The following is a 20,273-nucleotide window of genomic DNA, read 5'->3' on the forward strand; positions in this document are numbered from 1 at the left end:
TAAAGTTAAACTGGTGCAGTGAGTTAAATTACAATGAGTGAAATTCAACACAATTTGTAGCTGCCATAGTTGCTTCTGCTTCCTACATTCTCAAATGTGTTAGCTTGCTAGCTTGACAAATGCACTGCAGTCCAAATTGGCAGAACCTAACAGAACCCTAGGCAATAATACACATCATGAAGCTATGTTTTATTTAAATGGTTATGTTTCCATGCCAAGTCATGAAGTATTACTTTACAGACCAGAGCATATTAAATTCAAAAGTGACAGCTCTTCATCACAGCCCTTTTATTTCTCAACTCACTCTCTCTTTCCCTAGTTAAAACACAGAGATAACCTCCTTCTAACTCTCCTACTCACAGGTGCACTACCTCCAGTCCAGAATTGAAATTAGCTGGGAATCATACAATAGACAGCACAAACGTTAAGCTTATCAAGTTGGTTATGCAGCCTTGCTTTGTGAGTGTAGACACCATCATGCAGACCACAGCTTCTTGGTGGCCTAGGTACACACATGTTCTGGTCTTCACTCACCCTGCCCTGCCAATGTCATATTACAAATCAAACGCAGTGATTACCCCCACTTCCTTTAATAGGCCCTACTTGTGTTTTTGCAAGTGATTTGGGAAAATACAGTGTGATGCCACTCAGTTGGCCTGTTGAGGAGCCAATAAGATCTTGCCACTGTAGGCCTATGGCATATTTTATCATATTCACTACACAACTTTAGCCTACTGAAATTTTAAGAAACAGATAAAAAAAAAAAAATTGGCTTTATTTTTTTGATAGGCTACTCTGGAATGGGAGGGGGTGGGGGGCAGGGGTGTAATCGTGATTATAATCGAAATCGCAATTTTGATCAAAATAATCGTGATTATGATTTTTTCCATAATCGTGCAGCCCTACTTCTTCCTACAACCAGCTGCAAAAAAAGTGTATTAACATAATACAACACAATAGAATAGTACACCTGTTGGCCTGTCAGGTAGGCCTTGTGTTTTATCTGAATCATCTGGCACAGGTCTACAATTGCAGTATACTATAGAGCTGTAAAGCAGTGTTGAAGTAAAACACTTCAATACTTAAGTATACTTTGGAACACTGTCCATTATTTGAGATTTAAAAATTCTGACTTTCACTTTCTTCAGTATATTTCTGAACTTACCGGTAATTGCATAGGCAATACATTTTGAATTTGCCAAATAGTCATTCGTTACAAAAAACATGAATAGTTTTCTCCTTATTTTTTTGTCTTTTGTCTTTCCCTCTTTAATATTCTAATATCAGTAGTCAAGACGTCTGCCTGCGATGTAAGCACCATTTTTCACCTTGACTTGCAATTCACCTAGTTATAAACTACTGTACCATATTATGCCGAATAAACGATAGGCCCCATGATTTAACCCCTTAGCGCAGAGCCTGTTATAACCTTACTGTCACCAAAATAGTAATGGCTATGTCTTAATCTGTTACTTAAGGCTCTCCGCAATATCATAGCAATGTTGATATGATGTAGTTGAGTATTTTCAGCAAATAGTGAATAGGCCCGCTGGCGACCCCATCTGCATTAAGGCTACGGTGCCAGTGACGCAGCCTTTCTTTATACTGTATGTACAGCAGTAGCCATCCTGTTCAAAACCTTGTTTCTGCTTCTTTGCTTTCAACTTTGTCTTTTTCCAAGTTGTAAAATGCTTGAACATTTTTGGAATCTGACTAATTCTGACAGCATTTGAATATCAATTAGGGGTGTAACGGTACAAAAATCACGGTTCGGTATGCACCTCCATTTTGGGGTCACAATTCTGTACAACTTCGGTACAGTATATATAAAAGGAAAATACATTCAAACTGCTACTGGGTCGAAGATTCCATCAGTGTAAGAAATAGCACTTTTCTCAAGGTCTCACAAAGAACAAGCCTCTACACCTGTTTTTTTTCTTGCATTCTCTCTCAGCGTTTTGCATGAGGAGCCACAGCATGTAGTGGCAGCAAAATGTAAAAAAATTAACAGAGTAGCCTGTCACTCTATCTTTCGGTACAGCACTGTTCGGTTCGGTACATGTCTGTTCGGTTCGGTACAAATACAATACATTGTACATTTGCAGTCCTAATATACCGTACACAATAGAAATCCCAGATACTTTAATACCGGTAGTTTAACTTATATTTGTGTCAGAGACTTGACCTTTTAGCAAAGTCATATGTTGGTAGGATACCCATACTTTTACTTGAGTGTGATTTTCCAGTACTTTATAAAATTCTACAAGACCAGCAGAGACTGCAACAAATAACACAATTGTTGTGTTTGCGTGGCAGAGCCATCTGTTATTTCTAATGATCTCAGTCTCCAACTGAGGTAAACCTTCTTGGTTCTCTCACCTCGCACAGACACAGGTGGCCGGAATCAATCCAACCACAACAGTAGATGGCCTACAATAGACTGGGCCGAAGCTCACCACCACAAAAGTCAGCTGACCAAACCGCGGAAGACTAAACGGCACTTCAGAAATGCACAGCCCCAGCACCGTGCTGCATCACCTGCAAATGGCCACACGCATGCTGCATATGCATTCATGCACACACAACAACACACTCACACGCTGTGAGAATCACATGTGAGAGTTTGGAAGCCGTTGAAAGCCTCAGCTAAAGTGGCTGAGGAGCTAAATCACAGTACAGTACAATGCAAAAAAGAAACGGTAATTGGCTGTAAGATGTAACTACATACACAACATTGGTGAACACATATCTATGCGTTACAAAGTGATACCGTCCCATTTTTTGGAAATAAGCTCATATTAAACCTCCCCTTGAGTTAAATAGTTGAGTTTTACCTTTCTCCTGTACTTTGAACCGTTCTCTGAGTATGGCAATGCAAATTTTACCCCCATGCTAGCAGTTAACATGGAGTCCTATGAGACCAGCTGGTGGCTAACTGGTCTCATAGGACTCAATGTTAACTGGTAGCTTGGAGGTAAAATTTGCACTGCCGTACCCAGAGAACGGTTGAAAGTATAGGACAACGGTAAAAGCCTACTATTTAACTCAAGGGGAGGTGTAAAATAAGCTTATTTCTAAAAATGGGACAGTATCACTGTTACAATTCAACATTAAAACATCAACAAACCCATTTACTGCAGCACAGATCTATTACCAAGCTACATTTTACAACTAGGCCTATGCTGTCTGTCACAACTGGTGGTCTCTAATGGTAAGCCTAAGGAGCTGTAATGAACAGGAACAGAAACACTGCCAGACTTGACAGCACAGACCTGCTAAATACAGGTGCAGGAAGTTCCATGGCCACAGTCAAAATCCACTTTTATTCTAAGAGGGAAAAAAACAACACATTCACACACGCAAATGCAGGCCAGAATGCAGAACCGCATGCACTGCAGGCACACACACCTCACCCAACACGGCCACCACCAACCCCCCCCCCCCACACACACACACGCGTATCTGGCTCTCTCACACACACAGCTCGCTCTCGCTCTCTCTCTCTCTGTCTCTCTCTCTCTCGCTCTCTCTCTCTCTCTCTCTCTCTCTCTCACACACACACACACACACACACACACACACACACACACACACACACACACACACACACACACACACACACACACCGCCTTGCATTTTTATTTTTATTGAACTGAGCGACTCCCAACACAGGACAATAACCCAGGACTTTTTACAGCTCAGTTTTACACCTGTGTGTGTGTGTGTGTGTGTGTGTGTGTGTGTGTGTGTGTGTGTGTGTGTGTGTGTGTGTGTGTGTGTGTGTGTGTGTGTGTGTGTGTGTGTGAGAGAGAGAGAGAGAGAGAGAGAGAGAGAGAGAGAGAGAGAGAGAGAGAGAGAGAGAGAGAGAGAAAGGGAAAGCATGTGTGTATGTGAACTGCTATGGCTGATGACTGTTACTTGTTTATTGTAAAAACTGCCCTGTCTCTGTATGCTGTGGGAAGAGGAGTGGGAGTGCAGCCCCAAGCCCCATGGTGATTGTGTACTGTCTGTTACAAATTACAGAAGCATCACTAAAGCTTTGGATCCACAATCTTGTCTGGAGTCTTTATTACATCTCAACTTACACAACGCAGAGTGAAACTCCAACCGGTTACATTGGAGTACTCAAGTACTCAAGTGTGTGCTATATTTTTACTGTAATGTTCAATAATGTCTAAGATCTTTGTGCATGTTTTGCATTTGTGAATGTCCAGTATGTAAGCTCACAGACATCTTAATTTCCTACGGGATTAATAACAGTGCTCTACTCTACACACACACACACACACACACACACACACACACACACACACACACACACACACACACACACACACACACACACACACACACACACACACACACACACACACACACACACACACACACCAAAACAATTCCAATGAGCGTATTACACAGAATTCCCAAAACCAATAGTATCCAAAGGTTGTTCAATTTCAATGTGAATATACAGAACCTTTTACATCTGTGATGTGTTGTTTGTGCTGTCTAGAATGAGGTGAGGTATTTAGAGTCAACACGTGGTTTACAGTGTCAGACCACATCGGCCCGAGGGCTGCATGGGGGCCATCTGCAGGGAGGGAGGCGGCTTGCAGGAACTCAACTGCGGTCAGCAGCAGCCGCTCCGCGCAGCACACACGTGCTTGCAGAGCCAGGGCCTGGTGGCCTGCACCCGTGTCACAGGCTGTCACTATGACCAGGGTGCGATTTGTAAGGGGGGGGGGGGGGGGGGCTTCTGGTTTTGATATTGCCCCTTTATCTACATGATATTTGCAAGGGCCAATTTTCTAACCAAACTTTTCCTTGGCCACGTGAGACAGAGTATGGCGTTTCAGACGTGCATTCCTGAGTAAGCACGCCCGGAGAGTGACATTAAAGTTGAGATGTTGTTTCCATTTATTGTCTACAATCCGATTGACTTTCCATTTCATCAAATAAACAAAGAAATAAGCAGTAAAGCTTTGATAACGCTATTCTTTGCGGTCGAAAACTGTTTCCTGACCCACACTCTGTCTGCCAGCCACCTGTGAGTGTACCAATTAATTAAAGTTCTGTGACTCGCGCCACCAATGCGCGTCGGAGGGAGTGGTTCTCAGTGCCAAATCACTTCACAGGTGTGTAGGCGAGACGGAGTGTGTTCAGGTCCAGGTAAGTAAATAAGAACTAAGTATACAAACGCAGGGTGATTCCAAACATAAAAGGTAAGTATATAAAACATAAACAAACATCAGGTAAGAATTTAACTAACTAAAAGTCTTAATTTACAGGTCAACAGAAAATAAGGCAAAAGTTGCATGAATCACAAATATGGCTCCAACAATATTAATCACTTTTAATGTAATTCCAGTAATGTTGCTTAAAATCTGAAACATATTCCCCCTTCTGGTTTTCTGACAAATCGCACCCTGACTATGACCAACACAAATGGAAAATAGAAAGGAAGGAAAAAAGAGAGAGACAAAGAAATAGACAGTACAACAACAGAGACAGAGAGTGAGACAGTGGCAGACAAAGATAGTGGTAGAAACAGAAATACAATTTGCAGGTTGAATGACAACACGTCTGTCACACTCAGGCCCTATTTGCTTGCAGAGCCAGGGCCAGGTGGCCTGCACCAGTGTCAGAGGCTATCGCTATGACCAACAGAAACCGATAATAGAAAAATAGAAAAGAAGTTAGAAAGAGGGAGACAGTACAGAAAGAAATAGACAACAGTACAACAGAGACAGAAAGTGAGACAGTGGCAGACAAAGATAGTGGTAGAAACAGAAATACAATTTGCAGGTCGAATGACAACACGTCTGTCATTTACGTCCTATCCTATTTATGTCCTATTTGCTGTGTAAGAGTTGTTTTAGACAAATCCACCGTGCTGTCAAGGCCTGAAGCTTGAATGATGCAGACAGCAAACCAGCAACTCTGCCAGGAGAAAGCATTATGTCCGATTACCAACATGCTCCATCTATAAGTTTATAGAGTATGGCGTGCTCTTATCCAGGTTGTTTGTTGGCTTCTTGGGTTTGGGTGCTCTTTAGTCCAAAGTATAGTACTTCCAGGTTAAAAATTGAAAATAAATTCTCTGATTAAGGCACTCCAAATTAAAATGTCAAGTATTGAAACACTCCCTCTATAGCTGCACATGGTCATGCATATGGTCCAGATGATTTGGATGCTACCTATCAGTCTGGCTACCTGAAGTGTCTAAAGAGTGACAGAATAACTGTTACGCAGAACCCTAATGTGATGCTTACAATGACCAGCAGGGGGCAGTGCCCTTCTGCATTCCGATGTGCCACAAAAGGAGGATAGCAATTACCTCATCTTTTTCACACTGTCCCCCTTGGCCCCTCCCCACTTTTGGGGTACTGTAAATTGCGTCAGTGTTTTGGCAGAGTGAGGGCAGCCACCAAGTAGTCTAGACTGATTTCATCATTTTCCATGTCTACAGAGCTATTTGAACCAAAAAAAGCAGCATTTTATATCACACCTCAATAGCCATGTTGTTTTCCACATACAGACATCGTATTGAGCAATGATTCAGTATGCTTAATAAACTCAAAACCCACCACCTCACTGTTAAAAATGTATTACACTTGATATTAAACTGTAAATATTGGGAAATCTTTTTGCCCTTCATCCCCCTCCCACCACCACCGCCGCCACCTCCCTCTGACACTTTGTGCATGCTTCTCTGCAGACTTAACAGACCATATCTTCCTTTACTCTGTTGGGATCTTCGCCATCTGCTGCAGGATACACCAACTTTCACTTCTTTTTACGCCTCTTGTATTTCGCTGTCCTCTGAGAATAAAACACCTGCCCAAGTAACGCTCACTGGGTCAGACCAGAAACCAAACTATAAAGTACAGCATCTAAGATCCATGGTGTGGTTGTTGGATGGTTGCAGCATCCAACACCTCCGGAGTAAAAATGAGAGACAGATGGAAAAAGAGCATATGGGGTAGAGTATTACCCTCCTCATCCATCATCATCATCGTGTTCATCCTTCTGAAAAATCACAACCCTTGAAATGAAATTTTACAGATTCCATTTGAGCTATGCCCCGTATACAGATGTGGAAACTTAATGAAAGATTAGTTCCAAACTTGCTTCCACTGATATAGCGGAGTACCATGGTGCCTATACTGTATCACAATGGACATATTGTCTATGGTGTCTTCTAGAGCAGTGTTTCCCAACCAGGGTTACGTGTACCACCAGGGGTACGCGAGCACACTGCAGGGGGTACTTGGAAAAATGTTACTACAATAACGAATGTATGGACACTGGGATAGAGAAAGCGATATAGAACATGAATTAGTCTTAGGGGGTACGCGAGACAAAAAAGGTTGGGAAAACATGAATTAGGGGGTACTCATGGCACAACTTAGAGGCTTAGGGGGTACGCAAGACAAAAAAGGTTGGGAAACATTGTTCTAGAGGGAAACAGTGGGCCTTTTTTATGTTTGACTAAGATGAAGTAAACAAAACTCATCCAAAACAAACACAGAAATACCCAGAATACAGAAATTGTAACATATTTGCAGGTTTTAGTTGAACCACAATGTCACAGGTAGTTTTATGTGGAGATTGAGAATTGCTGTGGATGTCTGGGCGTCTGGAGCCGTCATTAACGTCACAGTGGTCTAACAGCTACACTAGTGTTTCTCAACCGGGGCGTCTAGGTGGGCGTTGAGAAGCATACAGCTGAAAGGGGGCGGAGCTTAGTTGCCATCGAGGGCCATTAGTCTGTTTACTTTTAATACTGAAAGGGGCGTTGTAAGGTTTATGATGAGGTCAAGGGGGCGTTGGCAGGCTAAGGGGGCGTCTATCCGTTGGCAGGCCAAGGGGGCGTCTATTCAAAGAAGTAGAACCACTGAGCTACATTATCTCAGCTTGGCCAACACAACTGCAAAACTCAGCTACCACTATCTGGCACTAGCCATACTGCTCGCTGCTACCTCTTCACAAGGACGCCAGGGCTTCAGCTTGGAATTAGTAGGGGTGCTCCTGCATGGGTGTTGGTATTGAGCAGGACTGACAAGCATGCCCTGATTGTTTTCCACAGTGGAAGACTGGTGAGAGTTGGAAAGTCACAAAATCAATACAAACACAGGTCTGTTTCCTCACTGAGAAGATGAACATAACTTGCAGAGTCATGTTGCATGCACACAACTCTATAACCTGAAAAAACCTTTGTTGAAAACCTAGTTTTTTGATGAAACAGCTCCCATTTCCAATTACATCCATCTGCTGCTCACAGATTAATCTCAGTCTGAGGCTTTGCAAGTGCACCTGCTGTAGACATGCTCTCTCTTGCTTTAACGTTGTACTTCAATTTACTTAGAAGGCACAATGCTGGAATTCCATGGGCACAAAGAAGCAAATGTGCTGAATTACAGATATGGAGGTTGGGGGTTCGAACCCCAGTCCAAGCCATGTTGATTTTCAAAATTATATCATATGCAGTGTTCCTTAGCCAACTTCAAATATCATGTATTGTATGTCATTTAATTCAAGATTCAAGATTCAAGAGATTCAAGGAGTTTATTATATCCCCGAAACGCGGAGCGTCGGGGATGTAATGGTTTTGCGTGCGCCGCCGCCGCGTCCGCGTCCGCCGCCGCGTCCGCGTCCGCCGCCGCGTCCGCGTCCGTCGCGTCCGCGTCCGCGTCCGCCGCGTCCGCCGCCGCGTCCGCCGCGTAAGGTCTTTCGTGTTAACACGATAACTTTTGAACGGATGTTTGGATTTGTCCCAGATTTTTTGGGTGAATGCTCTAGGGCAGGTTCATGAACTGATTCGAGTTTGGAGGTCAACACTTTCAAGATGGCTGAATTCAAGATGGCCGAATTTTTATTTGGTCCATAACTTCTGACCGGGTGGATGGATTTGTCCCAGATTTGGTGTGTGAATGCTCTAGGGTAGGTTCATGAACTGCGTCGAGTTGGGAGGTCAACACTTTCAAGATGGCTGAATTCAAGATGGCCGAATTTTTGTTTGGTCCATAACTTCTGACCGGGTGGATGGATTTGTCCCAGACTTGGTGTGTGAATGCTCTAGGGTAGGTTCATGAACTGATTCGAGTTTGGAGGTCAACACTTTCAAGATGGCTGAATTCAAGATGGCCGAATTATTGTTAGGGCCATAACTACTGACCGGATGGATGGATTTGTCCCAGATTTTGTGTGTGAATGCTCTAGGGTAGGTTCATGAACTGATTCGAGTTTGGAAGACAACACTTTCAAAATGGCGGAATTTTCATTTGGCCCATAACTTCTGGGTGGATTGATTTGCCCGGTAACACCTTATTTTAATGGTTCACCATTTCAGTGAATCTACCATATTAGGTACAGTGTAATAGCCAATGTAACAATATTTAATACAATGTAATACTAGTGTAATACCAGTGTAACAATATGCAATATCAGGTACAGTGTAATAACGAGTGTAACAGTATGCAATACCATGTAATATAGTGTAATACCAGTGTAACAATATGCAATACCATGTAATACCACTTACACACAAACACATGATGTAAGTAAAAAAATGACGATGTTACACTGGTATTACATTGTATTAAATATTGTTACACTGGTTATTACACGGTACCTAATGTGGTATAGGCCTATCCACTGAACCATTAAAACAGTATTACCATTTGCCCCATTTTTTGCTTCATTTTCACAATAGTCGTTTGGTTTTAAGCCTATGCACGTCATATCATGTCTGTATGTATATTATACGTTTACGAAATGGTGGACGGGAGTGGTAGGAATGATGGGGGACTGGAAGCGTCGCGTTTCGGGGATATACCTTAAGCAGTCGAAGGCGACTGCACAGGCAGTCTAGTTGTCATTGTCAATGAAGTCAACGAAATTGTGGGTGGAGCAACAACACTGCGTAGTTTGAAGGCCTATAGAAGTAACCAAAAAGAAGTAGGCCTAGTCAAATAAAGTTTAAATTCATGAAGTATATCATGAAGTATAATAAATTAAAGTAAATAATAGTAATAATATGAGTATTAACAAATTAATCAAGTAAATCAAAAACAGTAAAATATAAAAATGTGATCCTCTCCCCACAATTCAAAGTTAATAACCCAGTGCTGTTGATATTTTTAAGGTGCACACAACACACACACACACACACACACACACGCACACACACACACACACACACACACACACACACACACACACACACACACACACACACACACACACACACACACACACACACACACACACACACACACACATGCACACATGTATGAATACACAAAATCAATAGGATGTTACAGTAGGCCTAAGTGCCATCCCTTAAAAGGAAAAAAAAACACAGAACAACATGACCAGAGACCTATGTAAGAGCACTAGAATTAAGCAGTCTAATGGCTTCAGGGTACAGGCTATTAGAAAGTCTTGTAGTTCGTGCCTGTAATGACCTGTATCTTCTGCCTGAGGGAAGCAGTTGGAACAGGTGGTAAGCAGGGTGGTGACAGTCTTGCAAGATGTTTTGCACTCTTCGTAGACAGCGTGTGGTGTAGATTGTACCTATCTCTGGGAGAGGTGTCCCAGTGATTCTCTGTGCTGTTTTTACCACACGCTGGAGTGCCTGCTGGTCTGCTTTTGTGGAGCCCGAGTACCACACCAAAGACCCATACATCAGAACGCTGCTGATCGCACAGTTATAAAAGTTCACCAGCAGCGGTCTGGGGATGTGATAGCCTCTTAACTTCCTCAAGAAGTAAAGTCTTTGCTGGGCCTTACCCACGGCTGAGGCTATCTGTGTACCCCAGGACAGATCATCAGCCACAGTCACCCCCAGGAATTTAAAGCTGTTGACCCTCTCCACCACCTCTGAGCCGATGGAGAGGGGTCTGTGAGGGGTCTTGTTCCTCCGAAAGTCTACAATAATTTCCTTGGTCTTTTTGGTGTTTAGGGCCAGGTTATTGTTGTCACACCATGATGCCAGATGTTGTACCTCCTTCCTGTAGTCCGTCTCATCGTTGTTTGTTATCAGTCCAAGAACGGTGGTGTCATCAGCGAACTTGACTATGAGGTTGGAGGGGAAAGAGGCAGAGCAGTCATGGGTGAACAGGGTGTAGAGCAGAGGGCTTAGAACACATCCTTGGGGCGCGCCGGTGTTGATGGTAATAGTGGATGACATGTGATCACCTACTCTGACCCTCTGTGTGCGATCAGTCAGAAAATCCACAATCCAGTTGCACAAGGTGGTGTTTAGTCCCAGCTGGTGTATTTTGGAACGAAGACTGTAAGGCCGGATGGTATTGAAGGCCGAGCTGTAGTCCACAAAGAGGAGACGTGCATAGGTGTTCTTTTGCTCCAGATGTTCCAGGAGTGTGTGAAGCACAATGGCGATGGCGTCCTCTGTGGAGCGGTTTTCCCTGTATGCGAACTGAAAGGGGTCTTGTGATGGTGTAGTGGCCGCTTTAATATGTTTCATGACCAGTCTCTCCATGCATTTAGCAGGAATAGGGGTGAGAGCAACAGGCCTGTAGTCATTGAGACCTGTGATGTGGGACTGTTTGGGAAGGGGAACTACTGTGGCGGCTTTGAAACAGGCTGGGACCCAACCAGTGGACAGTGAGGTGTTAAAAATGGAGGTAAAAATGTCTGTGAGTTCTGCAGCACAGTCTTTGAGAACCCGGCCCAGCACTCCATCTGGTCCAGGTGCCTTCCTGGTGTTAATGCTGCTAAGTGCACATCTCACCTCATGTGTGGTCAGGACAGGAGCTGGATCTGTACTAGGTAGGGTGGGCAGGACAGGGTCTGTGTTCTCCCTGTCAAAACGGGCGCAAAAAACATTTAATTCCTCAGCCAATGTAGGAGAATTAGCAGAGGGGGGATGAATATTGCTTTTGTTTCCTGTTATGGCCCTGATGCCTTCCCACACCTGCCTGGTATTTGTGGTGTCAGCAAATCTGGCTTCGATGCGCCTTCTGTGTTGTTGCTTTGCAGTGTTGATGCCCCTCCGCAGCGCAGTCCTGGCACTCCTGTACGCCCCCTGGTCACCAGACCTAAATGCAGTATTCCTATGTCGAAGCAGCTGTTGAACTTCTTGTGTCATCCATGGTGGTGTGTTGGGGAAGACACGAACTTGTTTCCATGTTGTTACACTGTCCACACAGAAAGTAATGTAATCTAGAACAGCGGAGGTGTAATTGTCCAAAGCGGCATGAGTGACTGTGCCCTGTTCTCTAAAAACATCCCAGTCTGTGTGGTGAAAACAGTCCTGAAGCATAGGAATAGCATCCTCTGGCCACACTCTCACATTTTTAACAGCAGTCTCAGCGCTCCTGATCTTGGGAATATAACGCGGAAGTAACAGTATGGAGAGGTGGTCTGACTGACCCAGGTGGGGGTGTGTCTGAGCCCTATAGGCATTTGCTACATTTGTATACACTTAATATCAATGGCAAAGGGGCTGGATTACAGATATGGAGGTTGTGAGTTCGAATCCCGCTCGAAGCCATGTTGATTTTCAAAATTATATCATATGCAGTGTTCCTTAGCCAACTTAAAATACCATGTATGTCATTTAGTATATCCCCAAAACGCAGAGCTAAAACACTTTCAAGATGGCTGAATCCAAGATGGCTGAATTGTTTGGCCCATAACTTCTGACTGGGTGGATGGATTTTTTCCAACATTTCTTTTAGCTTTGTTTTCTCAATAGTACTTTGTTTCATCTCTGCCCCAAAAGGCAAGCCCGCTTCCAGCATTTTCTGTGAGAATGCAATCTAGTTTTTTTTTTAAAGAAATCTTTTATGTATGTGATGTAATGTTGCAAATGTTTGCAAATGGAGGAAAGTGTCATTTTTCAAAACAAGCCAAGGCTGAAAATCCAAGCCTTTATAGACATAAAACATCAATACAAAAGCTGTAATGTGCAAATGTTCATTCCGATCTAAAAGCCCACTTAGTAAAGAGTTACTGTACAACTGGCCTTCCTGTATTACGGTATAATAATATTCCTGATAGAGCATGAATTACTCTTGGCCGCTTGTTTAGATATTACTGAACTCTGGCTGTGTGTTTTCTCATTCCACTGGGTTTAAGTGCTTTAGACCTCATGATTATAAAACGGCTGTTTAAAGCCACTCATGCGGCACACCCAGTGGTGCCCAAAAATTAATGAGGGTACCCTTTGCCAGCGTAGCCCTGCTACAGCCTGTGAAAAAAAAAACAGCTGTGGTAGAAAAGAGGGGTAGCATCCTGAAAACGAAGTCTGAAAACGACTGCCGTCTATGTTTGTATGAATAAGGGAGTAGTTTTGAAAGCTCAGATCTGTTTTTCAAACAGAATTTCAAATGAGAATGACTTATGCTGTGTGTTTGAGAGACATGGGCAGAGAGAGAGAGAGAGAGAGAGAGAGAGAGAGAGAGAGAGAGAGAGAACTTCTAAAAAGTCAAAACAGAAGCGGATCCGGACAGATATTTGTGGAAGGGTATTTTGTCCGATTTGCATAAAAATCTGTCTGTCTATGTGTTTTGCTGACAGTTTCCACTTTCTCTAATCTCTGAGAAAAGGAAAAAAAAACACCCACAATGAAATTGTATTATTGCTTGTTCCATTACCAGGCGGGCACATTGGGTTATCACGGACCACCACCACTTTGCACACCAGCTGTTCTGCCACTTCCAGTCAGGCAAGTGACACGGGAGCTTGGCAGCACAGCCACGGAGACTCATGACATGCTTTCATCGTTAAGGTCATCAGGCTCCTCGGGCTGACACACAGCACCAGCCAACAACACTTTAGTTGCACATGGAAGTAGGTAACAGTGTTGTGTGCAAATAAAGTGAGGTTAGCTGATGAGCAAATAATGCTCGCTGTCTTGCTTGCTGCCACCATCCCCATCGACATCTTATGCTTGTTATTTTCTTTCTGCTGGGAACATTACAATATTTGTTTTTGCTAAATCAAATGTAACAAAATGTGCATTTAAAGTGTTTCTGAAAGCGTAAAGTGTACCTGCTTGCAATAACACTTCTTTACATACCCATAAGTTTTATGCAGACTTGTAAGGGAGCATTTGACTACTTTTAGTCACAACAAAAGACACGTTCTGGCCAATGCCAAAGTCACCATTTGCACATTATCTCTAGACAAGCCAACAACCTAAGACCCGCCCTGTGAAGGTCACTGGCCATGATGGAAGAGAGTCAGGCGAGAACACCTGAGGATATCTGGAAACGGGAAGCAGACGCCAGCAGGAGAGTACCATCACACCGAGGCCAGAGAACCAAATGTTTGCCTATGTCAGCACTTCTCGTCCCACAGACAACGAGACAAGTCCAGCATGCCACTTTAACATGCCCACTCCACTGCTCTCCTGCCCGCGCGTCCACATTTCTTTCAGCCTGCCTCTGAACCCACCCGCCTGCCAGCCAGCCTGAGACCTGACCCAGCAGCACTTACAGCTGCTGTGGGCCTACCCTGACAACAACATTATGTAGCGCCTCCTCTCAGAGAAGGCATTATTTGCATTTACCTTGACATAACCTTCAGAGATTTTGTTCACAGACAGATACAATGTTATGGGTGCAACTGAATAAACAAGAAAAAATAATTCATCAAGTATACTGTATACTGGACAGGAAAGAGAGGAGTGGGGTTGAATGTGCGATATCAGCGGGTTATTTTTAGGCTACAGATTCTCACCCCATCCTTTTCGCGCCTACACCATTGTTGTCAACAGGAATGTCAAAAGGGTCAATGCTCACTGCTTAATCACTGCGGAATCAAATTCTGACAAATAGAATGGGAATGCTAAATCAAAATAGACTCTAGTTCCCAGAAATGAACTGCACTGCAAGGCCATGTGTTTAATACAGTGTTTCTCAGCCTTATTTTAGGCGAGGCACCCTTTCAATTCATTAAAAATGTCAAGGCCCCCTAAACCAACAAGCCGCAACATGGCATAGCATCCGATACCACACAAGCTTAGAAAAGTAACACATTTGGAGACGTCAAACAACCTACGTTCGAAGTTACAGCTTACTAGGGCAACCTAAATTAACTTAATTGTGCGTAAATGACAGATGACAGATTCCACTGACTTAGCATTAATTTATTAGACAAGTATGTATAATAGTACATAATTTATTTATCAGCCATGTTTCCGTGGCACCCCTGAAGGGGGCCTGCGGCACCCCAGGGTGCCCCGGCACCCTGGTTGAGAAACACTGGTTTAATACATCAACTGAGGACCTGCTGTGGCCTAATGGTAGGGCACTGGATTACTTACTACGCTGGTGATCCGGGTTCGATTCCAGCGCGGGTTATTTGCCGATCCTTCCCCATCTCTTTCTCCCCACTCGTTTCCTGTCTCTCCTTCACTATCCTGTCAGAAATAATGGCAAAAAATCCCTAAGAAAATATTTTGTATAAATCTACTACACCACACAGCATTTCTATTATTCTCGAATTAGTTTTTATCATCAATGAACTCTTAAGGTTGGTAGATCTTGAGTTCACCTTGAAACAACTCACTCAACACCTTGATGACCTAGTCAAACCTAGAATGTCCCATACCTGGCCAGCTAGGGTTCTGATACAATCTGAAGAGGTATCTTTACTATCAGACCTTTTTCCCTTGTATTCTTCTTCCTTTTTCACTGCTTCCATTCATGTCTGGAGCTGTAAAAAATACATATATAACATATAGTATAAGTATAGACCTATAAAATAAAATACCTTATTCTAAAACCTCTTAGATGAACTTGCAGGACTTTGCAAGGGGACATGATATATAGTGTCTCCAAACACTCCAAAAGTAATTCAATGGAAACAGTGTTGAGATTGGCTGCAATTTCACAGTACAGACAAAGAAAGCCTCCGACTCTAAGATAACCAGCCCAACCCTTCCACAGGCATTAGCAAGCTCTTCAATAATGTGCACTGCACAGCATTACAGTGTAGGAGTAAACTGACCACCTCCAGAACCAGCACCTCTTCATCACTTTTGGCAGCAGGATCAGCGAACACATAGTCCAACATTTCCAGGCTACAGAGCTCTCCCATGAGATGAGTGTTTTCATTCCTCTCCATCCTGTCTTCCACCACCCACACCTCCTCTGCTCCATCCTTGTACTCATCTTCCTCTACCTGTTCCTCCTCCTCCTCTTTCTCCTCCTCCTCCTCTTGTTCTGCTTCAGTGGAGTCCTGAATGCTCCTGTGAAGACATGGGTCAGAGTGGCCGTCTTCCAGACTTGAGCTACAGGGGCACTGTGCTGCTGCACCTACCCATGATGTGGAGCTGCAAGGGGGCAGGGGGCGGGGACAGGGGCAGGGTGCTGCTGGAGCTCCCCGGGCCGAGCCTCAGGAACTGAGACAACTTCCCTGTTGCCTTCAGTTCCACTATGAACTAGTTTCAAGAAGCTCTGAACCTGAAAAGCGTGACATGAAGACATACTGTAGATAGATTGGTAAATACAGGTAGAAGCAAAGGATTAGGAGGTAAATTACCGTGAGATACAGTGTGAGTGGGAAATGGGTAAAAAAACGTGAACATTCAACTTTACATGAGTTTCTATGAGGAAAAGAATATAGACAACAGCTCTGTGGCTCTCTTCTTACACCTTAGGATTTGTAATGCCCATTATCCTGACAAATATAGTTTCAGTTGTTCTAATAGTTATTGAGATTATAGGTCTTCTAAGGTCAAATTTTATTCTGCATTTCAGGTGAGCTGAATAATACCTTTGATATTAAAAGTTTGCTATACCCAGCTCTGTCTTAACAAATAGGAAAACCTTTGTTAAGATTATCAAACATTTGATGAAACTTCACCTAAAAAAAACAAACACAAACCTCTTCTGAGAGTGAACATAACCATGGTCCATGGGCCATCAGTTAGAGCAGATGCAGGGTGACAGGCTGTGGGAGGGACAGTGGGCGAACAGATGTGTAAGTACAGAAGGAGTCTCCTTGACAGCTGGCTCTCCTCTCACACTGCCAGCCATTCACTCTTCACATACACACCCAAGAGCTTAATATCGCTAACGCCACCCTACGCCTCTGCAGTTCACTTCTCTTTAAGGCACGTCCTCCTGGGACACAACTGGATGCTGAAGTGCAGATAAAATGATTAAAACTATGATAATATGAGAACAACACACAAGTCAAGTCAAGTCAGGTCAAGTCAAGTCAAGTTTATTGTCAATTTCTTTACATGCACTGGTCATACAAAGAATTTGAAATTGCGTTTCTTGCTCTCCCATGCAGACATAGACTAATCTAGTTAAGGACATAGACAGTATAGACATAGACAGTACTCATACATGGACATAGACAGTATGGACGTAGACATTGCTCATACAGACATTTAAAGTGCAAGACTGGACAACAGAAGACTTGTAGAGAACATACATTAAGAGGAGGTATTTTGTTGTGCTTTTTCTAAAAGTCTTTTATAGCGTTCTGACATAGTAATAGTAAGAAAATAAATAATTTAAAAAAAGGTTTTATTAAATACACCAGCAGCAGTATGTGTGTGTGTGTGTGTTTGTATGTGTTTTGTGTGCGTGTGTGTGTGTGTGTGTGTGTGTGTGTGTGTGTGTGTGTGTGTGTGTGTGTGTGTGTGTGTGTGTGTGGGTGTGGGTGTGTGTGTGTGTGTGTGTGTGTTTAGTGCAGGTAGAAAGTGCGGTGTGCGTCTGTGTGTGTGTACCTGTGTATGTGTGTGTGTGTGTGTGTGTATGTGTGTGAGTATGAGTTGTGTGTCAGTGTGTGTATGTTTGGGTTTAGTGCAGAAAGTGCAGTGTGCTTGTGTGTGTGTGTGTGTGTGTGTGTGTGTGTGTGTGTGTGTGTGTGTGTGTGTGTGTGTGTGTGTGTGTGTGTGTGTGTGTGTATGTTTTGAGTTAGTGCAGGTTGAAAGTTCAGTCACAGATGTAGTAGTGCAGGTGGAATGTTCAGTCGCAGATATGGTGGTGGGGATGAGGGGGGGGAGCGTTGTCAGTGGCCTGGCTGGCTAGAGGCTGACAGTGAAGGGAGAGTGGGTTGAGTGTTCAGTATCTTGATTGCTTGATGCATCGTGCTGCTTGCAAGCCTGGTGGTACGGGAACGGAGGCGCCTGTACCTCTTTCCAGACGGCAGGAGGCTGAACAGTTTGTGTGCAGGGTGGCTTGTGTCTTTGATGATCATCAGTGCTTTTCGGGTGAGGCATGCGGTGTAGATGTCCTACAGGGAGGGGAGTGGTACACGCATTTGTAATACACATGCAAGCTAATGCGACATTCTCAGAGAGAGAGAGAGAGAGAGAGAGAGAGAGAGAGAGAGAGAGAGAGAGAGAGAGAGAGAGAGAGGGAGAGAGAGAGGGAGAGAGCTAAATACAGTGAGGGAGGTGGTTACACAGACAATATATTTTACAGACAGAGGAATCACTAGGCTAGTGCAAATATTTAATTGAACATGAGCAATAATTGGTATAATGGAAAAGATATGATTACTCCCTAAGTTACAACAGGACGTACTTCCTGGACTGGATGACATCACCTACGGCTGTAGGGTTCTGTTAGACATTATGCATCATATGCAGCTGCAGCCGTCATGGAGGGACTCTAATCAGCAACCGTTTCATGGCTGTGGGAGGAGGATGTCCCATTATGTCACCATGGATTAGACAAGGTTACACACATCACATCAAACAAGTCCCTGATCAAATCAAGGGAAATTGTAAAGGGAGGGAAGCTAAGTGTGTGGGTGAATAAGTACTTGTCCTTAATGAGTCGACAGAATTTAAACATGCAGTCAATTGAGCATCACAGCAATGTGTGCCTGGGCAATTAAGACTATGCACCATCAAAGAAAAAGAAATCTCATAAAATGCATACAGTCTGTTCTCCAGCCAACACAATCTCCTCTTCACTGCCCATTGCAGTCCACCGCCTCCCCATCGCATTTGCAATCATTCAGTGGATGATATGCAGCTTAGTGGCTCGCTGTGTTGAGTTGATGAAGAAAGAGAGAGAGAGAGAGAGAGAGAGAGAGAGAGAGAGAGAGAGAGAAGCAGAGAGAGAAGCAGAGAGAGACAGACAAACAGAGCGAGAGAGAGAGACACAGACAGAGAGCATGTTAATGGACTTGGATTGGACAAACCGGACAGCCAAAATATACTAAAACTGGAAGGAGGGGAATGCAAGGGAAGACCGTGGTGAGCAGACTTGTACGAAATTCCCAATTGAAATTCACAGTGATGAATTTAAATTCACAGTAATTCCATTATATGAACACTAGGTGGTGGTGTTCTATGTAGGCCTAGGCTACTCTCAATGGGTGGTGTAGGCTAGATTAAATTCAAAGAAATTCAAGGTAATGATAAAATAAAATGGGAACGCAGCTAGCTAAGCCCTGCAGCCTTAAGAAATAAAATTGCCCCTTTTTGTGGACCATCCGAGACTGCCTGCAAAAGGAGTCAAGCCTGCAGAGCTCCCACCCAGGATTGCAACAAGACAACATAGAAAAGTACAGGTGGCAGCTGCTGGTGGCCTTGGAATGACATTCAATTTCTTAGGGTTAGTTAGGGTTAAGGATAGGATGCAGTTTTCAATGTATTGCATGGTGTTTTTTTTTCATTAGCCTACGGTGCATCACCATGATATATGATGTCCAGATGAGCTGTTAAAAAACAAAACAGATTACACAAAAGGGCCTAGTTTTATAACAGTTTTTTTTTAATTTTTTAAAACGTTTTTTTTAAAAAAAATCCCTTCTAGAGACGGGCATTGGGAATTAGCTCTAATTGCTATGATGCCTGTTCTGTTAGTCTGCTGTCTAGCCTTCATGTAGCCTATCTCTTGTCCCTATCAAATAAACCATAAACTAAATGTTCCAAGAAAGAAGGTGAACTTAAGCCCGAATTTGTTTACCAACGCACGTTTCTGTAATGTTAGTAAATAATTATTCGTTACAACCACTCATTTCAGCAAATGCATGGCCACTTTGTAACCAGAAGAAAATCCTCTTCTTCTTCTTCTTAATGCTGTTTATTGGCGGTTGGCAAGCAACTGATTGGTGTGCATTACCGCCACCTTCTGAAATGGAGTGTGGGTCTGGAATGCTAAACTACTCTATCAAAGGAAAGAGACAAAAGAAAAGGAAAGAAAAAAGACAAGGAAAAGAAAAGAAAAGGAAAAGGAAAAAGAAAAAAAACAAACAAAAAAAAAAAAGTTAGACTATATTCTCCATAGGAGACCTGTTTCCCTTAGGAAATGAAACAAGTGCTG

This window comes from Engraulis encrasicolus, chromosome 16, assembly GCF_034702125.1.
Source record: "Engraulis encrasicolus isolate BLACKSEA-1 chromosome 16, IST_EnEncr_1.0, whole genome shotgun sequence".
NCBI classification, from domain to species: Eukaryota; Metazoa; Chordata; class Actinopteri; order Clupeiformes; family Engraulidae; genus Engraulis; species Engraulis encrasicolus.